Source organism: Orbicella franksi, chromosome 1 (genome assembly GCF_964199315.1).
Source record: "Orbicella franksi chromosome 1, jaOrbFran1.1, whole genome shotgun sequence".
In the NCBI taxonomy this organism is placed as follows: domain Eukaryota; kingdom Metazoa; phylum Cnidaria; class Anthozoa; order Scleractinia; family Merulinidae; genus Orbicella; species Orbicella franksi.
The window spans coordinates 26956039-26962439 of NC_138145.1; the positions used below are offsets into that span (position 1 = coordinate 26956039).

Below are 6401 nucleotides of genomic sequence, written 5' to 3' on the forward strand. Positions count from 1 at the left end.
TTCGTGATGTGCTCGAACGCAGAGTGCTCGAATCTGGAAGAAACTGGGAACGAAAGAGGATCCAACATGGTGGGATATCTCAGTTTTGAGAGGATTTAGAGCTTATTTCGGTGTCAAATGACCAATGAATGCGCCTACTATGACATCAGGTGGCTTTTGAAACACAACTTTCCTCATTTGGCTGGATTTTGGTGCAAAGAAAATGGCTGTGGTGGCTGCAGAATACTGAAGTGAAGACAACGACTAGGCAATGAATACCTGTGAATACTCCTGCCAAAGGTAAGCTGAAGCACAAAAACTGTGGTTTACGAAAATTCGTTTCTGTTCTATTGTTTTGCACTTGTTTATGTCCAAGTTGGAATTTTGTTTGGTTGTATTATTTACCTCAAGTGTTCGTGTTGCGCTTTTATAATTTATACAGCGGGGAATTCAAATTCTGAGCTCGAGTTGTTTCGAGAGACGGACCTGTCTTTGAGGTTACAGCTCATAGCTAAATACCAAAAAAAAATTCCGACCTCTAAGAAATCCTGTCTGAACAATACATTGTACCTAAGGTGTGAAAGATGATAAAAGGATAAAGTGTGCGAAAATTCTTGTTTTAAATTAAACCCAAAGGGACTCAGCTAATTTGCATTTTGACTTTGCACGTGGAAGCTGTAGTTCTGTGAAACCCTCCTATTCCTTTATGAATTTCAAATCCATTGTAAACAGAAACTATGATAAGTTTTGGAAATTTTAAAGGAAAGGTGGTTCCTTTTTTCCAGTTAGGGTTTTTCAGTCTTTTTTTTTTTTTTACATAATTTTTATTATTTATTTTTTTAGCTATGTTATTGATAGTTAATCTCATAGGTAATAGTTGGTAGGCTTTCAGTCATTTACTAGTTTTAAATTGTTAGTACACTTCTTATTATATAAATTGTTCACAATAAGTAGATGGGAGGTTCCCCTCGGCAAGCGAAATTTCGACACATTAATTAAGTTTTTGATTATATTGATTGATTATTGTTCTTTGTTCATGCCCCTTTTTTGTGCAAAATAACATTTTTTCTCAAAAATGCTCATTTATGAGGGAAGCAAAGGGTTTAAAAAAAACATGAGTCATGAATTTATGGATCAATTTATTACTAAAGATATGCGAGATGTTTAATGAGAGGCAACAGATGACTTCTCTTGCACAACTCTTTTCTTGCAGTTAATGCAATTATTTATTCTTCATATTCTCATTGTGTTTCTTTGATGATGTTTAATTCACTTTCCGCCAATTCACCAAGCTGTCAGTTCTGCCTTGATACAGCGTATGTTGGTCTAACAACTTAACAGCTCTTGATAAACTGTTGAACCCAACTCCTCACTTGAATTAGTGATTGTCCAAACTTCAACTCTCGTTTTAGAAGCAACTTGGTACCACTTGGAGAACCTTGTAAGGTTTAAATGCCTATTTTACTCTTCTACAATAACAAAGGTTGAGCAATCCTCAGGGCTTCTGATATTTCGCTCAGTCGTGGAGCTGCAAATTTCAAGTAAATCCAAGAAATCCCACAAAATTCATAGAAACATGCAAAATACCGTGAAATTTACTAGAAATTGCCAGTACCAAATACATGTCAGTACAACATAGTTAAAACTTATCTTAGCTCTTGGGCTGTTTACTTGTTGTAAAATTGCAAATTTATCATGAAATGAGTAAACAACATCCAAATATACCAGGTGTTCTTAGATTAATGTTGTAAAAAAACTGAGTACTAACTGTGGCCATGATGTAAAAAGCTTTGCCATTGGCACATTTCTTGAGTGCATTGTTGTTAAAAGAGCAAATGATGATCTCTGTTAAAAAGAACCTTGTGGTCAAACAAATGCAAGCATGTACGATAGTCCAAACAACTTGCTTATCGCTGCTTCTTTTAAGCAGTCAAAGCTTCTGTTGCTGTTGTTATTGCATAGGCTAACACTCATCATTTTCTGAAAAAAATGGCAAAATTGCTGTCTTTTTTAGTTAAAAATGTTTGTCAAATCATTACAAAACCAATCACTTTTCAGCAAAATTTGCTCAGAAAATTTCCACAAAATCAGCTGTCTTTTACTGATTGCTTTTCAGTGAAATTTGCCTCGAAACCTCTGCAAATTTGCTGCAATATCGGTCGTTTTTTCTTTGAATTTGTCTCTGAAAATCCGGCAATTTAAGTTTCACTCTCTTCATTTGTTTCTGCAATTTGTTCCTCTAGGGCTTGCTTTTGTTTGGCTTTCACTTCTGCACCTCTGTCAAAGCCTCTGCTGGTTGAGAGGATTTTCCCTCAAGTCAGTTACTTTCTATTGGTTTGGGTTTGACTGTTTATGGATTTCTCCCAAGCGATGGTAAACAACAGGCTTGTAGTTACGACTCTTGTACCCAGAAGATAACTTTCATGTTGTCTACCCAGAAAGTCACTTGTGACATTAAACACTTCCAACACTGAGGTACTCTGTCATGATGGACCAATCTGTGTACTTGTACCTCATGATCAGAGACATCCAAACACATTTGTAGGGAAGTTTTAACTGGTGGGGAACAGAGTTGTCACTAAGCACCGGCTGCCGGCGAAATTCGCCAGCTGGGAAAGAGGTCATTGCCGGCTGAATTTTGGCTGGCGAACACTTGGTTAAAAGGGCGTTGAACAGTTCTTTGGTTATGCACTTGTTTGATTTAGAATCATATATTCTGAGTGAAAAGGTTGAATAAACTCCTTACTACCTTTCATACCGATGCCACAAAGTAATTGAAATAAAGTCTTGTTTTGAGAACTTGTTTACCGTGTCCTCTTTCCGTTTTCTGCGTCCGCCATCTTGTCAACACAAAGCTTGGTAGCCCCCCGCATTCAAGGCGTTGTGAAAGATTGGGAACGAGTTTGTTACCAGGTCTCCTGGATCTCTCATAAATGTGGGACAAGATAGTTTGTTTGATCCACGAGTGAATATTGTAAAGTCATCCGACAGTTGTGCGAAAGTTGTTAATTTACAATCTATCCATCCATGGAATCAGCAGATGTAAGCTTAAATCAACGTAAAAGAAAACGCGATACCGACCAGGGGAATGTTAGAGCATTTTTTGCTCGAAGACAACAAGGTAGTTACAGTTAAGTCAGACATGCCAGAAATTAATATTTTTAAGTACGGTGTTAAATAGTTCCGCAGTTGCTCTGAACTCGTTCTTATTAAGAGTATTATTGCTAGAATAATAAAGTTACACTTTACTTTTTGTGGAAGAGTAAAAGTTAGCTTAACAAAATTAAGGAGGTACTATTTATTTTATTTTATTTCTTGTGCATTTAACTTATTATAAACTGAAACATAACACCATTACTACTTGCTCCCACTTATAATATAACACAGATAATAAGATTCATATTTAGAAATAAAATAATATGATATATAATACCAATATCAGGGGATGGTAGATAACAAAATGCCTACGCATGTACAATTTTTTCTCTTTAACGGTTGTTTCTTTTTGCATAGAAGAGCCCCTAGATTTCACCAGAGTGCCCCAAATTGAATTAAAATTTTCAAAATTTCCTGGGGGAGACCCCCATACCCCCCGAATGGGAGGGGGCAACCCCCCCGCTTTGCGCCTTCTTTAGCCAGCTCAATTTCAAAGACAACCTGCAGACAAATTTCTTAGCTACAACCCTGGGGGAATGGCTGTCTTTCAAACATCATGGGAGTAAGATTCGATCTAGACCTGTGGATTCTTGGCGCCTTGACTTCTATATTTATTTTTCTTGGTGGTTATTTGGAAGTGGAGTGTCCCAGGCTGCTTTCTCAATCCAGGCTCTCTGTATCAGGAGTTTGTCTGTCATGACAGATAGTGTTGGGAAATCAAGAGGGTCATGTATGGTAGCAGTCTCCTCGAAAATATTTCATTCGGTGAGCTCCATTTCTGGTGTTAACAAAGAAAAAGTGTCTCTTTTGCATTCCACAGCACACCAAATTTCTTGGTAGTTTATGGAAGGCTGTGTTCTTCTAAATTAATTGCAATTTATGACAATGATTCCATTAAGGTGTCTCAATACAGTTTTTTCTGGACTATACCAGACATTTTCAATCAGCTTTTTATTAGTTTTCCCTTAATTGGATCAATACAAAGTCACACTAGTTATTGGAAATGGATTGAAGTTTCGTATTATGTATTTCTTAAGGTAATCAATATTTCCATGGAAACAATGAACAAAAAATCAAAAATCGGTAAAACATGAATTTTGCGCAAACCAGACGTGATAAGAAAGAGCTAATACCAATGTCTTAAACAATATTGTATGGCAAATGGAATATACAAGAATTTAAAAAAATTCTGTATGTTTTCAAATCTTGAATAAATTGTAAATGGTATATGTATTGCAAGTGTTACTTTCATAACTCATTTTCTTCTTTGTTTTGTTTACATAACTATTACTTATTAACAATTATGTACATTTTTGAAGTTTTTGCTATTCATGCTGTGATTGCTGTGATCAATGCAAGTTTCATAACATAACCTTTGGAATCATGTAATTAGACACACCACATTTTTATCAGTTTAGTTACACCATCTATGTTCTCGCTATTATTTTATGCTATTGCTGTCATCGCTATCGTGCTAAGTTATCGTTTCTACAATTGCTACCCTCGCAGGAGCAAGATCAAAGTAAGTCTGCACATCTTTAGTCGTATCGTGTCGTTATAGTTTAAGATTTATGTTCCATCAGTATCCTTGATTTATGTTTTGTATCTTTAGCTAGTATTAGCTTACATAAGCCTTTTGTATCATTTTGCTTTTAGTTCAAACCACACATTCACAACCACAACGACTTCACATCACAAGAACATCTCTATTTTAATTTGTTATCCTGATTCCTATATTATTGATTCAGCACTCCTTCCAATAAACGCTAATGATTGATTTTACTGTGACCTGGTTTCTGCGGAATTACAATGTGTGTTCGAGTGTTTCAAGCCCTATGTTTTTAAGCCCTAATCTGCACGTGGCTTCGCTCCTGGAAAGTCACAGCGAGTTTAAAAATCGTAAATATAATATTGATCTTGAGTAAATTGTCAATTGTAAAATAATTGTGTAATTATAATGATAATAATAAATAGGCTCTTAGAAACACATTTTACATCAGGTGGAAGTCTCAATGCTTTTTACAGTCCCTTTGCATAAAAACCCTAATTAAAAAGCCCAAAATCTGAGAATGCTCTCTTGAAAAGAAAAGTTTTTAATCTTGATTTATTTATAATTTATTGCATGCAATTACTCTTTTTTTTGTTTTCTGTCAATTTACAAAGTGGTATAACTTTTGATGGCGGTTAAAAATCCTGGAACGCTAAACCCTGACATTGCTGTCAATTTTGATAGGACTTTGAAGAAAGAATCAGATTGTCAAATTACAAAAATCGCCAACAGCTAATTGAAAGTTTTTGAAAGCGGATTAAAACACTTGTTAAGATGAGTAGTTTAAAAATCGAATTTTAAACCAAATGAAAAGTAAGCCTGTTCTATTTTCTTTTAATTTAATACTATAAATCATTGAATTGGCGCTCCCCTTTGAATAATAGTGGTGTAATGATTAATCAAATTCTCGATTAATTGCAAATTGTTTGATTCCACGTTTCGATTTTGGTTTGATTTTTTGCATACCTTTCCTTTAAAATGTGTGTTTTTGATTGACAAGTAAAGATGTTTGCATTTTGTGCGCCATTTTGTGTTGTGTGGTAAAAATGTTGCCCTTCTGTTATGTACACGACAGACACTACGCCATGTTCTCACAAGCTCATGCTTTTTATTTTCCATCATACCTTTGAACTTTACAAGCGGATAAATGATAAACGATGACGCATACATGACATCTCCATTCCCTTTTTTTTTTCTTTTTTATGCAAATGAACTTGGTCTAAACTAAGTAATCATAAAGGCTCACCCAGAAACAACGGACATAAAAAAAAAGAGTCCACGAGTCCATGATTCATGTAGTTAACTAGTCTTCATGGCCAACAAGTTTGAAGTAGCAGCAAACTAGTGTTCATAGTCCTTAAGGTAAGCAGGCTCCTTGACCAATTGTCCAGAACAAGTGCGCACTGTAGGTTTCTGCACATGTGGAGGTGGTGCTTCTGTAGTAGGAACAGGTGCTTTACTGACTTTAGAAGTGTGGGTGTTTGATGATGCCTTGGGTTGATCGTGGGCAGACGCTTTTAGTATGTCTTGCGATGCTTGGCATTTGTTCAGGTGTCTGCAGTTTTTCCGATACTTCTGACCTTCTGGTGTTTGAACAATGTATGATCTGGGCGTGTGGTGCTTACTGATCACTGTGGCTGGCACCCAGTTGTTTCCATGCAGTAATGTGACCTTTTCACCATTGTTGAAGGGTGGAAGCTCTTTACCACTGTGTTTA

At 36.0% G+C, this 6401-nt stretch overlaps 1 protein-coding gene across 3 annotated transcripts in view; it reads left to right on the plus strand.

Annotated features, from left to right (window-relative positions):
• Positions 1-45: 45 nt before the first annotated feature.
• Positions 46-6401, plus strand: part of LOC145500054 (uncharacterized) — a 28700-nt gene continuing 22344 nt past the window's right edge. For all 3 annotated transcript variants that reach the window (XM_081479561.1, XM_081479557.1, XM_081479566.1), the window contains exon 1: positions 46-279. The gene's annotated coding sequence lies outside the window, so the exon portion shown is untranslated. The remainder of the gene's footprint in view (positions 280-6401) is intronic.